Source organism: Diadema setosum, chromosome 4, assembly GCF_964275005.1.
Source record: "Diadema setosum chromosome 4, eeDiaSeto1, whole genome shotgun sequence".
Lineage (NCBI taxonomy): Eukaryota > Metazoa > Echinodermata > Echinoidea > Diadematoida > Diadematidae > Diadema > Diadema setosum.
Genome location: NC_092688.1, coordinates 36,426,583 through 36,447,021, shown reverse-complemented (window position 1 = coordinate 36,447,021; position 20,439 = coordinate 36,426,583).

Here is a 20,439-nt window from a genome sequence, read left to right as displayed (position 1 = left end):
AGTAGGTTCCTCATATTTACACATCATATTATTACATGTCCTTATACATTTGTGAAATTATGTCTAAAATTGAATGTTGTGTTATACATATTTTACTCCGAAATCAAATGGAATATGAAGCCTGAATATGGAATGTGGAATATGGAACTTGAATAAAAAAAAAAAAAAAAAAAATGTGTACATGTGAATATAACAATGATTATTCAACACATAGGAAGTTGACATTTGCGAAAAAAAAATAAAGACACACACACACACACACACACCAAACAAACAAACAAACAAACAAAAAATGCTTTTCTCTTCTTTGAGTTGTTGTTTGTTGAAAGTCGGGATTATCGCAAGAAGTAGCACGAAATTAAACCTGTCTTAGCGACCACTTGTCTGTAGCGGCCACCTGCCATATACGACCACTACAACAATTCCCTCCGAGAGAAAAAGCATGTTAACGAACCTGTCTATAACGGCCACTTTTTCCGTCTTCCTTGGGTGGCCGATATAGAGAGGTTTGACTGTATACACGTTGTGTTTCAAAATGTCGGTTAGTCAGGGGGTTGTATATAACTATCTCTCTATACAAATCTGTGTGAGCACATCGCGCAACCACAATCACTTTCGAAAGTGGGTAATCACGGTAATCATTAATTATCGGGCAGAATAACGTTTCCCCGGAGCTGAAGAGAAATTCGGTTGTAGTGGCCTAAAATTTGGTAAGAGAAGATAGCAGCCTATCCTAATGATGAGATTGATTCTGCAAAGAGCCTTTGAAATAGTGCTTATACTTGTTTATTATCGTGGGTCGTGTTTTATTTCAGGAACGTGAGGAGTTACAATATTATGTACACTGTACTTGCATGACACACACACACGCACACACACACACACACACACACACACACACGCACACACACACACACACACATACACACCATAAATACTCATTCAAGCACTTTCACATACCCTCCAAAATAATATTGTAGTATTGGGATGCCCAATTTACAGCTTCTGAATCATCATCCTTATAGAAACATGAATCGACGTCTAAAAGTCACATGGGGCAATTTATGGAGTGAGTTTGTCACAAAGTTCCAACAGCCAGTTAAAAAGATTACTCAGTACACTATCACGATCAAATGAAATAATTGGATAGGTATCATTTAGCGTTGCTGAAGACCATACGTCTTGTGTGTCTGAAATGAAAAGAGTGGAGGGGAGCGGGGGAAAGCATTGCGTTGGCGAACGCGTGATGTTACAAATTCATTCGTAAAACGTGTCGTGTGTGCATGTGTGTATTGTGTGTGTGTGTGTGTGTGTGTGTGTGCGTGTTTATGGGATCACGCATCTACGATACAGTGTATACAGATATCTATACTTGTATATACATGGATTGAGAGAAGGTAGCAATAATAGTTCAACATATCACTGAGGAAATCAGACAATCCGTTAAAAGTGATAAATTCCTAAAATTACAGAGCAGCCATCACTGATGGGTAAGAAACCTACATGTCACATAAGGACATTAATAGCAATCTTAGAGAATTCCACAGATTATAAATTTTCTCAAAGGTACACAATCATTCCTTTCACTTCTTGACTACCGGCATCTCATGTTAAGGGTAATATTATTCCCACTGCCTCCAGAAAGAGGTATCATAGTCAAGTACTCTATCATCATGAAAGAAAACTATAGAAATCTTGATTTCTCTTTACGATGTTTTTAATATTTGCCTCAGAGTGAAATCACGAATTACTGCAGCTTTCTTATTCAGCGATGACGGCATATATCGATTCAACATAAACTTTAACAAACAATACTAAGTTTTGTACGGATCGTCGTTTCTACCATAAATTTTATCGATGTGTATACTACACTTTTACTAATAATTTTGCATTCACTGAATCCACATACAAATTTAGGGTAATGAGTTATATAAAAGAAAAATAGAAAGAAAGAAAGAAACCTACGATACCTATAATTTGTTTCTTGATCGGTATATGTTTTCAAAAATATGGTTGCAAGACAGACGAGTTCTTTTTGTTGGAATCCATAGAGTATGGCTAATTTAATGACTCCAAAATTCGATTCTCACTTTCAAGGCAATACATCAGGCGAATCATAGCTGCTAGTGTGGACTATGATTTACTACGAGCACAGATTATACAAAACTGCTCGTCAGAGTTAAGTCGTTACTGTAGCTGATATTGAAGAACCTGTTACAAAACACACAAAGAAACATTTCGACAGAAGCGCATTTTATCTATTCCTGATAATGAAGCTTATCTCACGTAAACAGAGCCCTATACAAAACGACTGTTTAAGGAGACGCAAGTGATGGCATTGATATGTACTGTATGCGCCGAATATTTCACGAGGTTTTTATTTTCGCGAATTTCGCGAGTCAGGTGCTACTCGCGAATTTAAAGACACGCGAAAATACTGACTCTGATCCCGATATGAATGTGACGCACACGTATACATTTCTCCGTTTAGTACATTACTCCACTATTCCAAAGGTAATAATGATGATATACTGTATTATATAGTATGTATATATACAATGTATATACATTATATACATATTATATACAATGTATATGATTTCTGAGTATGATTTTTAAACATAATAATTTACAGTCCACACATGTCAGAAGTATATACATTCTAGATAGAAGAAGAGAGTTAAGTTATCACTGACGTGTGCTAAATATACAAAACTGAAAGAAATTATAACGTTGGCTAATTCTATCATTAAGTGAACCCATGAATGAGGCTTATGTGATCTTATTACCCTGTAATTAGTCTATTTTGTTCGCAAAAAATGAAATTAAACCTAAGCTTATTTATTCGAATATTCTTAAATTGTCTAATAACTTCGAGATAGGCACTTTTCTAACTCGAGTTTCAATAGCGTCCTGTCAGATGTCTTTTTTGTTCATTATTCATCACGCAATACAGGTTTAAAAAGAAATTGTCACATAATAGATATATAAATCATTATGTTTGCTACGTTCCTATGGTTCACTTTATCATAAAAACAAATGTTGCATACAATCAAGGAGCATATAGGTAAAACATTCGAGTACGAGTGAAAATCATAGCACAAGGTGACAAATATTAAAAATCGAACGATCTTTATAATTTTAGAAAACATCTACAGAAGTGTTGGAAATCATCTACTTCATCTAATCATCCATATAACATTTAGATATTTCTGAAGTCCGACCAAATAGCAACCCTTTTGCCCCGATTTAGCAATCGTTTAGGCAATGCCTTTAAAGGGATCGTATAGTTTTGGTTGAGACCTCACTTCGGGTTCCTGACATTTTTGGTGAGATAATGAGAAATCTCTTACGAAATGTGAAAGAGCATGTGATTTCAAGAGGCATTTATGTGATAAAAATTGGTTTTGAAATGGCTGAGATATCCAAAACAGAGTGATCCTAATAAAAGGTGGGACCCACCTTTTATTACGATCGTTTTGTTTTACTTTGTTTTTGGATGACTCAGCCCTTCCCAAACCGATTTTTATCAAATGAAATTTGAATTCCTCTTAGAATGGCATGCTCTGTATTATGTCGTAAGTGGTTTCTTAATTGGTATCTGACAAAAAGCTAAAAGCCAAATTCTCCACCAATACTATACCATCCCTTTAACTTTTGTGGAATTTCAGTGTCGTCGCCTCTACTAGAAAGAGGCATTTTCAGTGCTGTGTTCAATACATTCATAATATAATTCATTATGTTAAATAAACACCCAAATACGAGTGAAATCCCTAACACAAGGTGACAAATATTACAAATCGAACAAAAGTTATAGTTTTAGAAAACAGCTGCCCATGTGTTGGAAATCATCTACTAAGTATTTCTTACGCCCGTCAGAATAGCAACCCTTTTACCCGATTTTTAACTTTCCTTTTTATGGAATTTCAGCGTTGTCGTCTCCTACTAGAAGGAAGCACTTTCTTCTTCTGTGCGTAGGACATACCTAATGCCCTAGTCACACAGTGCTTTACGATGGATTACGTCCGCCGCGGATAGATACGAATGAGTGGACGCAGGGGTACGCAGCGTGGACGCAGGCATCCGCAGGGACGTATGTAGACGTAACCGTCCGTAACTCATCCGTAAAGAAACGCAAAATGACGTCGCCGAACCTGCGAAATTTTGAAATGTTCAAAATTTCGCAGCGGGACGCCAGGATCGCAAACTTACGCAAGTAACCGTAACCAAATGTAACTATCCGTAACTGAACGTAACTACCCGTGGCTTGGACGCAGACCATCCGCAAAAAAAAAAAAAATTACCTTCCGTCCGTTTGCGTTCGCTTACGTCCACCGTAAGTATCCGAAATTAACTGCAAGTTAGCGTATCACAACCAGTGGCGTATCTAGGGGGGGGGGGGGCAAGGGGGGCACGTGCCCCGGGCGCCACTCCTTGGGGGCGCAAAAAAACGAGAAAAAAAAACGAAGAAGAAGAAGACAAAAAGAAAAGAAGAAGAAAAAGAAGAAGAAAAAGAAGAAGAAGAAGAAAAAAAAAAAACTCGCCCGAAAGGGGAGGGAGAATGGTGGGGGGGGGGGGGCAGAAAACCAAATCAAACAAGATAAAAACAAAACATGATGATGACGCGGACAAAATGACAATGTTTATTGTGTTCACACAAAAATTCCATGTTCTGTGAGCTGAAATACAAAAATTTTCGGCTCGCTCGCTGCGCTCGCTCGCCAAAATTTATATAAAAAAGTAGGTAAGAACAAAACGTGATGATGACAAAATGACAGTGTCTATTGTGTTCACAAATGTCATTTTATATTTAGCAGGCAAAATGTTTCACGGAGCAGCGGCTGCAATTTCATTCGTTCTGAAGCGATCGCCAATTGGACTCCAAAAGAGGGCGTCAACGGTGTCGAACATACGGGGGGGGGGGGGGGGCGCAAAAAAACAACAACAACAAATCAAACAAGATAAGAACAAAACGTAATGATGACGCGGAAATATACAAATTTCGGCTCACTCGCTCGTACTAATATATAGTATTTTTTCAAGTCCTCAGTTTCTTGGTATAAATCGTTATCTATAAGGCCGTCACTATATCTTGATTAGAATTGTAAGATTTAATAAGCAAAAAATGACAAGAGTTTCATGATTTGTAAGCTGAAATACAAAAATTTTCGGCTCGCTCGCTGCGCTCGCTCGCCAAAATTTGTATTAAAAAAGAGAAGAAGATAAGAACAAAACGTGACGATGACGCGGACAAAATGATAATGTCTATTGTGTTCACTCATGTCATTTCATATTTAGCAAGAAAAATGTTACACGGAGCAGCGTCTGCAATTTCATTCGTTCTGAAGCGATCGCCGATTGGATCAAAAGAGGACGCCAACGGTTTCGAACATACGGGGGAGGGGGGGGCAAAAAAAAATAAAAAAAAAATAAGAAAAAAACGTAATGATGACGCAGAAATATACAAATTTCGGCTCACTCGCTCGTACTGATTTAGAGTATTTTTTCAAGTCCTCAGTTTGTTGGTATAAATCGTTATCTATAAGGTCGTCACTATAGTTGTGAGATTTAATAAGCAAAAAATGACAAGAATTCCATGTTTTGTAAGCTGAAATACAAAAATTTTCGGCTCGCTCGCTGCGCTCGCTCGCCAAAATTTATATACAAAAAAAAAAATAAGAACAATACGTGATGATGACGAGGACATTTACAAATTTCAGCTCACTCGCGCGCACTAATTTAGAGTATTTTTTAAAGTCCTCAGTTTTTTTTTTTTTTTTTGTATAAATCGATATCTATAAGGCTGTCACTATAGCTTGATTAGAATTGTAAGATTTGGTAAGCAAAAAATGACAAGAATTCCATGTTTTGTACGCTGAAATACAAAAATTTTCGGCTCGCTCGCTGCGCTCGCTCGCCAAAATCTATCAAAATTCATTACATTTAAATCATCCTCAAAAGATCCCTTTTAAGTGCTTGAAAAAGCATCATGTGGACTTTGTTTAAAGTCCCTACCGGGATGGGGTTGGGGTTGAACACTTTTTCAGAAATTAGGGGCGCAATTTTCGTGCTTGCCCCGGGCGCCGTTTTCCCTAGATACGCCACTGATCACAACAGTTTCGTCCGCTTACGGATATTTACGGACAGCTACGGGTGTTGAGGACAATTACGTCCTTCGACGTTTTCCGTTTTCCACTCGCATGGGAACACAGAGACTCGTGGGAAGGCACACTACTCCTGTTGTCAAGCTGCAGCGCCTTTACCTGAAGGAATGCTACAACACTGTCGGAGCGGTGGAGAGGCAGAACTGCATGGTCAATTTATGACATTTCTCCCACAATTAATGGTCATTTTAAGTGGCACCCATATACCATGATTGTATACTCATGACATCGGTTGACTCTTGGTGCTGAACTTTTTTTCTTGTACTCTTCGAATGTATATTTTTCGAAAAAAAAAACAATATTTCGGGTAGGGGATGGGGTGATAGCATTTCATTCACTTTTCTGGCCGGGGAAGGTGTGGGACAGGTACAACTATATAAAATGAGAACGAATTTAGTACTTCTCTATAGTCTTACCCATGCACTTTAAGCTCCATTGAATGTGTATTACATTTTTAAATAATAATAATAATAATAATAATAATAATAATAATAATAATAATAATAATAATAATTATTATTATTATTATTATTATTATTATTATTATTATTACAATAATAATAATAATAATAATAATAATAATAATAATAGTAATAATAATAATAATAATCAAGGACATTTATATTGCGCAGCTACTATAACAATATACTCTACTGCGCATTACAAAATGACATGCATACAAGAAATTCAAACAGAAAATACATTACTTCAAGAGATGACTTGATATTGTACTTGGGTGAGGGAGGGGTGTTTGAAAGTTTTGATGTCTTTTTTCTGTAAATTTAATAAGCATTGCTTTATCATAAATATCTCCTTAACATAACCCAGTAAGTCATGAATATCGCTGAACAACGACAGCGTAACCACAGTTTGTCTATTCCATGACTGCAAGTAATATTTTCTTACTCTAATGTTTAACTTTTCGATCTATATTGTATTTTATTTGTGGTATAGTGATGTTATATGTGACCCTGCACCACAAAACACACAAAAAGTCGCCACACATGAAATTTTAGTTGAGAGCATATTCTGAAAGAGCAGACTTTAAGCTTTAAAATGATGTATTACTCAAATCAAATGGACTCTCCTAACCTATCTAAATAGTGGAAAGAATGCACACACTCAGAAAAAGTGTAAACTGAGAAAAGAGGCTCTGAAGTACAGTGTCTATTCAAGCGCTTAATCTTTATCAAGCCGTGCTGGTTGTGCGATGAATGGGACAAAAAACAGGATGGAAACCACCGGAGTAACAACAATGACGGGATTATCAGATTAAACTGAAATTGATGATGATGATAATAATAATAATAATAATAATAATAATAATAATAATAATAATGATAAGGCCTTATTTACCCAGGGTAGCCAAGTCAAGATCGGCTCGGTTGACCCATTTCACCTATTTTCAGTCCTCACACAAAATCAGTGTGTGCGACTTTTTGTTCGTTTTGTGATGCACGGTCACATATATTCTTTACATTTATGACGTTTATTCATATTTGAGTTGCACAAACAAAATTCAAACTTCAAGTTCAAAATTTCATATATCTTTTATCATTGTACAGTGCGTATCAAAAAAAAAGCAACAAGATTTAATTTCGAATTTGTGAAGATTGTGTTAACTTTACACCAAAATGAGTAGCAACATCTTAAAGCCACATATCTCCTCTTTCCAATGATATCTTATTCATTCTTACACGGTCATGGATGGCTGAGTAATCATTCTTTTTGGACAATGGGTCAAATTGGACTTGGGACCAAGTTTCAGTTTCTGCATTTAACTATGACGTCGATTTTCGTAGAGAAAAGCTGAATGTCTGGACTGGACTTTGTGGAAACGGTTTGCTCCTAGGGCACTTCTTCTTTGAAAACAACATGAACGGAAATGGATACTTACAAATTTTAAATGAAAATGTGATTCCTGAATTAATGGAAAATTTTTCTGTGCAACAAAGGGGTGTGTTCAGATGCCTATGGTGGGCACAGGATGGCGCACCAGCCCATCGACTAGTTGCAGTAAGAAACAGATTGGCTGAGGTATTTGGAAATTGGGTGATTGCCTTCTATCATGATGTGGAATGGCCACCACGATCTCCGGATCTGACTTGTGACTTTTTATTTGGGGTTATCTCAAGAGCAAAGTTTTCATTACCCCTCCACCTGACATTGCAACTTTGAGACAAAGAATCACTAATGAGTTTGAAGCTGTACGCCACCAAGCCCCAATGATTCGCAGGGCTGTGCGTGAGATGGAGAAAAGAGCTAATCTCTATGTGTGGAAAGGAATGGTGGCTATGTTGAGGGGCATGGAATGTAATGTTAAAAAGAGATACTAGTATCCGAAAGAAGACAATGGTAAGGTGCGATCATTAATTTCATCAATTTCATTAATTGCGATCATTAATTTCATTAAAATTAATTTCATTATTCCATTTTTTTTAGTTAATTTCTAATAAGGTGCATTGATTCTTGCAGTACCTAAACTTGATCCCAAGTCCAATTTGACCCATTGTCCAAAAAGAATGATTACTCAACCATCCATGACCGTGTATGAATAAATAAGATATCATTGGAAAGAGGAGATATGTGGCTTTAAGATGTTGCAACTCACTTTGGTGTAAAGTTAACACAATCTTCACAAATTTTAAATCAAATCTTGTTGCGTTTTTTTATACGCACTGTAAAGCAAATTAAAGGATTACGATTTTTTCCACAACTTGTACGTACAACCGTAATTCAATTTCAGTTTTCCCCAGTGTACAATGTAAGACAGTCCAAAATGTGATAACCTTGCTGTCATAATACACTGACTTAGCAGGAATCGTAAGAGAAAACCAAATTGTCCATAATCATTAATAACAATCTGTAACTATCCGTAACTATCCGAAAATATCTGCAACTCTCCGCAACTGTTCAGAACTATTATGTGCCAATTCGTAAGAATATCCGCAAATGGACGCAAGTATTCGCATCTGGTCGTGTCTGTCCGTATCGCCCGCATTTTTGGCCCGCATGTTTTGTACAAATTTCTGGTGACGGCAAAGGATCCGAGGTTGTCCGCGGAAAATATGACTTTTTAGGCCGTAACGCCGGACGCAGAGCATTATGTGACTGGGGCTTAATGTATTTGATTCTCTCTAACCATGTAATATATCATAAACAAAGAAAACAATGTAGGATTTATCAGGGTATGATATCAAAGACTTGTTTAAGTTATACAAGTCACAGTAACAGGCGCTTGACAAGCAGTCTCTCTATCATCTTATAGATGTATATCCTGCTTAAACATGTTAAACGTGATGCTTCATAATAGCTGAATGTTGTCAGTCGCAGAATTCAGGCAAATTGTCCGACCCGCTTGTAGGACATTAGGTAGGCCTACATGTTACGTAAAAGTCTGTCCAAACAGAAACAGCAGGAAAATAATGATAATTAAAAAAAAAAAGAAATACCCAGAACGTAAAATGGAGGTAAAATCGCATCAATCTCGCGGATTTCAGTCTGAGATTATTTGCAGATTTCTTCTCCAGAAAGGAAAAGAAAGCAAAGTCAGGAAGTGTTTCAAAACTTTAAACTTCTAAAAATGAAAACGGCTGCAACAACAGCAATAAATGTCATCTCAAATGACATCTCATCGGACAGATGTCATTGTCAGCAATAAATTAGAGTCACAGCTACAATTCGTCATTTGGAGACACAGGCTCGTAGTAGTTACATCCTGGGTCAACCACGAAATTTCCAGGCGCCTCGTCTTTCGTACCGCTGTTCAGCTCGCATACGTCTGCTTTATAGTTGAAAGATGAACATTCGGAATTCTTTAAGCATTTTCCTGCGCACTGAATCCTGCTCTTCACAGTAATGGTCGCCACCACGCTCCCTCGTAAGCACTTATCTTTCACTGGTACACCGGACTCGTCCATTACCAACGAATAAAGGCTGGATCTCATGCGGGTTGGAGGCAGCGGTGCAGCTGGGGAAGCAATAAAAATGAGGCAAATTAATATTTTGTTTGATTCAATTTTGTGTATCAAAATTAGGAATTTAGACCTTGGCTATTTCACTTTAATTACGTGATTGTTAATTACGTAATTACATGAAGTTAAGGGATTGTAATTATTATTGTTATTATCATTATTTTCATTATTGTTATTATTATCATTATTATTATTATTATTTAACAAGCAAATTTTCCGCCTTTCCGTACCCTGTGTTTTCCACAAGCGCGTCAATAACAAGGCATGCAATCAATTATATATGATGGAATTTTCAAATGAAGGTTTTCCCCTCGCATTAACTAACCAACATTAATTTATTTTTTATTATCATTATTATTACAAGACCAAAGAAGACTTTTTCTCAGTCGGTAAGAGGCACTTCACTCGTTTTCAGAGCGACAAAATAATATAAGCTCTACATAACAATTTATGGGATTCATCAACCCGTTTCAATCAAAGAATGAACTTGCGTAGACCAGTTGACCAGAATGATCCGTCGGTTAACACTTAGGAAAGCATTAATTTCATTATTTTGCATCCAATGTATAACAATCTCTTTCTATTGATATTGCCAAATGCCATTTTTGCTACCAGGTGGATGTTCTGGCAAGCAGCAATATAGGGATTACATGAATAATCATTATATCATCGATGCTTAAGTCCCAGTGAATTTAAAAAAAACAACATATCTTTTTTTTTTCTCTCTCCCTCATGCAGAAGATGGAACTGTGAACTAATTATGGGACTAACTATAACCAGCCGCTTCAGAGCCGGATGTGACGTTACTGTCAGAGCAAAGGTGTTGGAGGACTGACATATACACTTCCTTCTTCGTAATCACGGTAATGTCTGTGGCTTATGCCCCAGTCACATATAAACACGGATGCTCAAGGATTTACACAGTGATCCGGGGAGATCCGGGGACGTCCGGGGAGATCCGGGATTTTGGTATATGACTGTACACACGGTATCAACACGGCAGCTACACGGATAAGGCCGGAAGAGCGCGGCGTCTATACGGACAAACACGGCATCTACACGGATCAACACGGCAGCTACACGGATCGACACGGCAGCTACACAGCAGCCACACGGACCACCCCGGACTGCTGTGCAAACACGGCAATCCCCGGATGACGCCGGATGTTTTTGACCTCCAAAAGTTGCCGTGTTGGCCTCCCGGCGTCAACACGGATCCCTCCCCAGATCAGATCCGGGGTGGTCCGGGGTGATCCGGGATGTCTATGTGACTGGGGCATTATGTACGTTTTTATTTGTTTTTGCTTTACAACCACTCGTGAACATTCGTGGACGGTTCTCCAACCTCTAGATTCCAGAGCCTTCCACACATCCTGACTTATTGTCTATTTATGAGCATGACCTCATTTCTAAGAACTTCCAACAAAGAAGACGTGGCCATATATAATTATGACAATTAATATGTGCTTTACCATGTATATGCATCAACTTCATTTCATTTCAGTTATTTATCTATTATGTATTTTCATTTCGACAAAGAATATAAGTGTATAGGCCCTATTAATCATATTATGAAAAAAAAACAATATAAATATTACATGTCGAAATAAAATATTAACATACTAAATCCATATGTCTAGATACATGATATTTACCACATAACGTTGAAAATTTTGAAAATGTTGAAAATGGAGGGGAGCTACACACTATAGAAAGCAGAGCTTGAGATATGCATTCCCCTCAAACCATTATCAAAAAGGTACAGAAAATGTTGTACCGGCAGAGAGACGTATAAAGTGACAACCAACACATCGGAAATTGAAGGACAAAACTAACAAGAGACCAGGGGGTCACGCGCTCACCTGAGTATCGCAAGTTCACCTTTCATGCATTCTTGCAGACTCTTACCTGAGAACATTGGAAACTTATAGTGGGGGTAGCTTTGAGAGTGGGGGCATGGTGTCCAATTACATATTCCATCACACTGGTAAAAGTACCTACCAAGTACACTGTACTCTATAGAATGTTGGATTATGCAGCTTGGGGAAAAAGACTTAAAGCCCTATCACTTTTGATTAGAACTAGATATAATAAAAATATATATATAATATAAAAAATATAATATAAAAAAAAAAAATTATTGAATATTCATTAATTTAGGAGGTTTGGACCCCCTGGGGCCCCCAAGGAAAGTATGGTGCCCATTCAAACACTTTGAAATCTTGTCCCCATGGGAATGCTACTTGCCAAGTTTGATGAAAATCCATTATGTTGTTTTCAGCAAGAAGATGAAAATTGAGGCCCGCATTTGGACCCCCCCCCCCATCCCATCCCGCTTCCTTGGGTCCAAAGAGGGTGGGGGGGGGGGGGAGCACCCCTGATTTTCCCATGAAAAAACTTGAAACAACAGTCATCAATATACTGACTCATTGTATCAACTTAGCTCAATCAATTCTGGTTCCAGAGAAAATCTGTCAAGATTCCTTACTGGAAGGGGGTGGGACCCCTGGGGCCCCAGGTTGGGCATGGTGCCAATTTGATGGAATTGAGATTCTATCCCCCTAGGGATGCTAGCTGCCAAGTTTGGTGAAAATTTGTGATAGGGTTTTCAAGAAAAAGATGGAAATTTACAATTTAGGTCCAAATTTAGGCCCCCTGCCCCCCCCCCCCCCCCAAGGTGGAGCATGGTGCCCATTTGATGGGAATGAGATTCTTTCCCCCCAGGGATGCTACCTGCCAACTTTGGTGAAAATTCATAATGGCATTTTCAAGAAAAAGATGAAAACGTACAATTTGGGCCCCATTAGGACCCCTCCCCACCCCCCTCTCCTGGGTCCCAAGGGGGGCACCTTTGATTCCGCCATGAACAAACATGAAACTACAGTCATCAATGTACTAATTCATAGTATTAACTTAGCTCTATCACTTCTGGTTCTAGAGAAGAAGATTTTTTAAATTCCTTAATTTTGGGGGTTTGGGCCCCTCTGGGGGCCCCCAGGTGGAGTGTAGTGCCCACCTGAACAAATTGAGATCCTATCCCCCTAGGGATGCTACCTGCCAAGTTTGGTGAAATCGGTCAAGGGGTTCTCAAGAAGAAGATGAATATGTAAAATGTTTACGCACGACGGACGACGGACGACGGACGACGGACGCCGGACGAAGAGCGATCGCAATAGCTCACTTGAGCCTTCAGCTCAGGTGAGCTAAAAACCCTACAAAGTCCTTTTAATACGCACTTCCAGTGTGGATTAAAAACATATACATAATACATAATACTAACGAAGTATCATGCACACAAACACATTGTAGACACATACATGTGTGAAGGGAATCCCCCCCCCCCCCCCTCCCGGAGTGTCGGGTTTAAACATACGTCTAGCATAGAAGCGAAATATAATGTTATCATGTAGAAGCTGCTTAATCAAACTCTTTGGAATGTGTGAGCTCTTTCCTTTCACATGTCAGTTTGTATTGTAACTTTAAAGAAAGAAACTTCTCCACTGGTCTGATCAATCCAATATGTGCACTTGCACACATTTTTTCAGACATTATCAGAGGTGTCAGTGATGCGCTGTGAGTTGCATTTTTTTTTTTGGTATGATTTGAGTTTATTAATAACAATTGATTAGACATATGTATTTGATTAGTAACTATGAACGTTGTTTTGAGTGTTTTTTGTACGAATTATCACTGTCGTTGTCGTCATCATTATCATTTTGATAATTGATGTTGTTATCACTATAATTGCTACAATAACCATAGCAATTGCGCTTAGAAACGATCCATATTAAGCGCCTAATAAATGTATTGTATTAATTTTTTGATTATGATTATGATTACTATTGTTATTATTATTATAATCATTATTATTATTATATCAACATAAAGAATGTGTTGTTGTGTTAGGACTAATGAGAAAAGTGTGATTTTATTGGCAAAGTCTTTTATGTCGTACATTGACTAATGTAGCTTATCAGTTTTGCACTTACTTTCACAGAGAGCGTATGTGAACAAAGAGTCAGGCGTACACTCAATGTTTACTAGAGCTTGCGAAGGGAAAGCAGGGGACTTGGTAGCGCAGTTTCGACTTGTGTCGGTGCTCCATCCTCCATTCCAATTCTCTGTCAATGAGAGAATTACAATTAAACATGGATTATCATACTAAAATCACCGCTGGTGTACACAGCAAAGGAGACATGCATAGAGAATAGGGCCTACACACTCACACACATACACACACACACCTTTTTCTTTGTCTTATTAACGCTATTGTGTGTTGACTACACTTCAATTTCAATTTAAATGAATTTATTAGGACTTTTCTGCATTGAATATATATTACAAATGAATTGTTCATTTTCAAGACAATAAAACATACAGTGTGTACATCCGAACATAATTGAGATATACGTGTACGGATTGAAGAATAGAATAAGAAAACACGTCAAGTGGGAACCACTCGGGATAAAGTGAATCAATGATCTGACTCATTATGGCGCATGTATTGGGCGTGTGAATGACTGTCGCCAAATAGCTTGAAGATACGGCAGCCTTAAAAGACTTTTAAAAAAGTCATGTGTTTACCTGTAATATATGATTTCGTATTATTTGTGTGTGTGTGTGTGTGTGTGTGTGGTGTGTGTGTGTGTGTGTGTGTGGTGTGTGTGTGTGTGTGTGTGTGTATGTGTGTGGGAAACCTGATACACTAAGACGTCTCGTCTGGATTTGGCCTAATTATTAGTGCAAGAGATACTGTCTATCTAGAATCCCTAAACTGAGCCCGAAACAGATATGCTAGAATGATATTAAATGCTGATAGATATACATCAACTGATAATTTATTAAGGTTGCTTAATTGGCAATCAGTGCAACAACGGATTAAATTCAATCATTGTATAATGATGTATAAAATTATCAATAATCGTACACCCATGTATTTAAAGAAACTAATTTCCAATAGACCGATATATTATTATACAAGATATGATGCAAACAATCCTCTTTTTGTTCCGAAACCACGTACAGAATATATGAGGTCAACATTTTCGTATCAAGGCACATTGTATTTTAATATGTTACCTATTCAAGTCCAAACTTCTATGTCGTTTGAAAATTTTAAGAAACAGTGTAAACGTTTAAGTTTTGATTTTTGATTTTTAATTTCTATATATTTTACCCATCTGAGGTTTTACCCAAACCAAACAGTGATTATTTATTTATGTACGAATCTATGTGTAGTTTTTATATTTAAAGAAATTATGTAAATATGAGAGTTTGATTTTTGTTTTCATTTTAGCTGAACAAATTCTTGCCGACCGTATTCATCTTTTTTTTTTCTTTTTTTTTTTCTCCCCAAAAACATCTTGCCGCAGCTACCATATACACTGTATTATCCGGAAAGGGGGTGGGATGCGGGGTGGGAATAGGGGATAGGGGATAATGGATAGATTGTATTTGTTTGTTTGTTTTTTAAATCATGGGTGATGTTTTACTGGTTATGATAAATGTATATTGTTATCCTGAATGTAAGATGTAGGACGTATTTTAATCTTACATTGTTATACATTTTATTTAACTTATATCATACTCAGTTTTATATTTTGATTGCCATTTTAACTTGTCGTATTTTGTATTGTACTTTATGTAATATATTGTTATAGATTGTAACATTATACTGTATCAAATTTGTTTCGAATTGTAAATTGTATTTCAATGTTTTTATGTAATACAGGGCTCTCTTGTAAAGCAGTTTTATGTACTGAAGAGACTACCCTGTATAAAGAAGACAGAATAAATAAATAAATAAATAAATAAGTCTTGTTCCAGTTGACCAGTTTCTCAGTCATCAATGGAAAACTGTTTTGGTGAAGACTTTGTCCCTCTCTTGTGTATAATCATCTACTGAGTATGTGTTTCTGCCTCCATCTATAATGATATTCAGTGTTGTCACAAAATTAATGAGCCATTATGGTGGGAAGTTGGCAAACACGTGATTGGCCCGGCACTGCCTACCACTAAGTTTACGTATCGCACATTTTAACCGGAAATTATTGCATTGTTTGTTTGTGTGTGTGGGTATTTTTTTTTTCCAAAGTATCACATTGTGCATAATTTCCGTGCGTGGGGAATCTAAGAAATAGGTGGGGGAAAAAAAGTGTGTAGATCCATTGCATAATTTGCGTGACCATATACCGCTAATGTGTTGTACCCCGCATATATATATATCGCCTGTTTTGTAGTATATACAGAATGCAGCAGGGGCGTCGATTTGATGGGGGGGGGGGGGGCGATGATAACATTGAGTGGGCAAACATGATCATTTTGCCCCCCCCCCCCAACAATTACCGAGATGAGGAAAATTTTCTCCTTTTCTTTATTAGAAAACTGTCCAAATATTTCATCGATCCACAGTCTTCGATCGCACGACGTCAGAGGATACCGAATAACGCTGCACGAGTCCTAAAAGGTGTAGGAATACCAATTATGATCATATACTATCACGCCTATTTTAAAGGAACTCCACTGGCGCCCTGTATCAAGAAGAATCGAATACAAGATTCTGACGCTGGTCCATAAAGCTCTCCATTATGCAGCACCTATACGTGTATCAGAGACTTTCTTGTGAAGAGGCAGAACAACTATCCATCACGATCATCGTCATCAAGCTCGCTGTGTTTGCCCATGCGGAGCCGGGATTTGTAATAATGCCAGGATTTGTAACAATGCCGGGATTTGTAGAAACGTCTCGCCAGGATTTGTAGAAACGTCTCGCCGGGAATTGTAAAAACGCCGGGAAATGTAACAATGTCTCACCGGGAAATTTAAAAATCTCGAAAATTGCATCAACGCGAAATGTAAAAACGTCTCGTCGGAAGATGTAAAAGAGTTCAATTTTACCGGGAAATGCTAAAGTCATGTATTAAAACGGTATTACGTACCGACGGTTTATACATTTAGATGAAATCGATGTCTAAGAAAATTGGTCATGAACCTTTCTCGTTTTTATGTTCTTGCAAAGCCCACAACGGATTTTCACCAAACATGGCAGATAGCATCTTTATGGTGATATGGTGATATGCCCCCCCCCCCCTCAACGCCGAAGGAGGGGGGGGGGGGGGAGTTGAAGCCTTATAGTCCCTACACTCTGGATTTTTTTTTCTTAAATCTTCTTCTATCGAACCGAAAAAATAGAGATAAGAAAGTTCTTTAAAGGCATTAATGACTGAAATTTTAGGTTCGACTGTGGCGGATGCAGGGGTACCCTGGTTGGGAGGGGGGGGGACAAGGGGGATTTTCCACATTTTTTGCATCATCTTGAAAAATCTATGACGGATTTCCACCAAACTTGGCAGATAGCATCTTTATAGTGGTATGCTCTTAATTTGATAAAATGAGCCCTCACCCCCACCACCATCGGAAAGGGGGAGAGGAGGAGGAGTTGAGGCCTTAGAGTCCCTAAACTCTAGATATTTCTTTTTTAAATCTTCTTCTATCGAACCGAAAAATATAGAGATAAGAAAGTTCTTTGAAGGCATTAATGACTGAAATGTTAGGTTCGACTGCGGCGGATCCAGGGGTGCCCTGATGGGTTGGGGGGGGGGAGGCTGAGGGGGATTTCCCACATTTTATGCATCTTCTTGAAAAATCTATGAAGGATTTCCACCAAACTTGGCAGATAGCATCTTTACAGTGATATGCTTTTAATTTCTTAAAATGAGCCCCCTCCCCCCCCCAAAAAAAAAAAAAAAAATGAAAGAGGGGTGTGAGGACTTGAAGCCTCTGAGTCCATTCTGTCGAACTGAAAAAATATAGAGCTAAGTTAGTGCTTTGAAGACATTAATGACAGAAATTTCATGTGTGATATTGGCGGATTCAGGGGTGTCCTGATCGGGAGGGGGGTCGGGGGTCGGAGGGTTTTTTTCCACATTTTCAGCATCTTCTTGAAAAATCTACGACGGATTTTCACCAAACTTGGCAGATAGCATCTTTATGGTTATATGATCTTAATTTCTTAAAATTGAACCCCCTTTACCATAAGGGGGGGGGGAGGGTACTTGAAGTCTTAAAATCCCTGAACTCTGGAATCTTTTGTATCTTCTTCTGTCGAACCGAAAAATATTGAGCTAAGTGAGTGCTATGTAGACATTAATGACTGAAATTTCATGTTTGATTATGGCGGATCCAGGTGTGCCCTGATTGGGGGGGGGGGGGAGGGCTGAGGGGAAGAAGAGGAGGCGGAATTTTCACTTTTTCAGTATCTTTCGAAACATGTATGACAGATTTTCACCAAACTCTTGAATTCGGTTCCTTTACCACATCCCCCTGCCCCCTTCATCTCCCCCCCCCCCCCCCAGCATGGAATTAGTGACCCTTCGAACAAAATGGGATTCTCTTACCCTAGTGATGCTATCTGCCAAGTTTGGTGAAAATCCATTACAGATCTTTCAAGAAGATGCAGAAAATGTGGAAAAATTCCCATCTTCCCCTCACCCCCCCCCCCCGTACACCCCTGAATCCGTCATAATCAAACATGAAATTTCAGTCATTAATATCTTTATAACACTAACTTAGCTCTATCTTTTTCAATGCGATGGAAGGAGATACAGAAATTTCCAGAGTTTAGGGATTCTGAGGCCTCAACTCCATCCCCTCCCTCCCCATCCGCTTCGGCGGTGGAGGGGCTTATTTGAAGAAATTAAGATTATATCACCATAAAGGTGCTATCATGCTATCTGCCAAGTGTGGTGAAAATCCGTCATAGATTTTTCAAGAAGATGGATAAAATGTGGAAAATCTCCCTCCTCCCCCCTTACCGCCCCCACCCTCCGATCAGGGCAACCCTGGATCCGCCACAGTCGAACCTAAAATTTCAGTCATTAATGCCTTCATACAGGGGGGGGGGGGTCTCATTTGAATAAATAAGATCATATCACCATAAAAATGCCATCTGCCAAGTTTGGTGAAAATCCGTTGTGGGCTTTACAAGAACATGAAAACGAGAAAGGTTCATGACCAGTTTTGTTGGACATCGAGTTCATCTAAATTTATATACCGTCGGTACGTAATACCGTTGAAATACATGATTTTAACATTTCCCGGCAAAATTTCCCAGCGACACGTTTTTACATTTCCCGTTGACGCAATTTTCGAGATTTTTAAATTTCCCGGCGAGACATTGCTACATTTCCCGGCGTTTTTACAATTCCCGGCAAGACGTTTCTACAAGTCATTTTCATTTCAAGTTTAAAAACGCTAAAGCTCTCTCGTTATATGCAGGAGCGTCGATCCTGGAGGGCAAGGGGGCAAATATTATCATATTGCTCCCAAATGAAATGTCTGAGACGAGGACAATTTTTTTGCCCTTTTTTGACAGAAAACTGTCAAAATATTTTACGCGTAGTGTGCATCAGATCTTTGAATTTCAAGTTTAAAAATACGAAATGTCCTTGGCATGGGAGGGGATACCAGCTCCCACGTACACCTTCCGTTATGTCCCCTTCCATACACTTATCCCTCGACTTGTTATGAACGTATATGTTAAAGGTAATATTATTTTCTCTGCTTCTAAAAAGGTGAAGTCTTAAATACATGAGAAAAGTGAAACTATGTTGAATTTTCTTTATATTTTCTTTATATCATTCTAAACATGTAACATCACAAGCTATAGTAGTCTTCTCATCCAGCGATGGCGGTACCGAAGCTTCAAAAATTCATATAGACATAGCTTGTCAACAGATCGTCCGATTTTTCCTCAAACTTTCACTGATGTGTTTACTGATATTGCTGCATTTTCAATCTTCGTGTATAAGGTGAACTTGTCCTTTAAACTTTGGTAATTGACAAATATCCGAATATTTCATTGAAAAGATCTGTCACTTCAATTCCAACAAATTCAAAAGTTTTCTCATGTTGGAGGGGATATCCTCTTTCGTAGATCCATAGATTTATGGAACACTTCTTTCAATTGATAATGTAACAAACAAAATATTCCATCATAAATAGATGTGAATGCGAGGTATTTTCCGTTCAATCCTTAAAATGCAAAAAATCCCTCGTATAATGGGAGGGGTTGAGGTACGCCCCCTCCACACCCCAGCATGCTATATTAGCCTTCCCTAAATACATTGATTATGGCTACACTGCATCACATACTCCAGCTGCACCAGATCGTTGAATTGCATCCATGGAGAAGTACAAGCTCCCTCGTTTGGGAGGGGCATGCCTCCTCCCATATCGTTCCCCCTCTTGGTGTCCCTTCATTGAAGAAAGACTTACTACACTTTTCTGACATGTCTGATAAA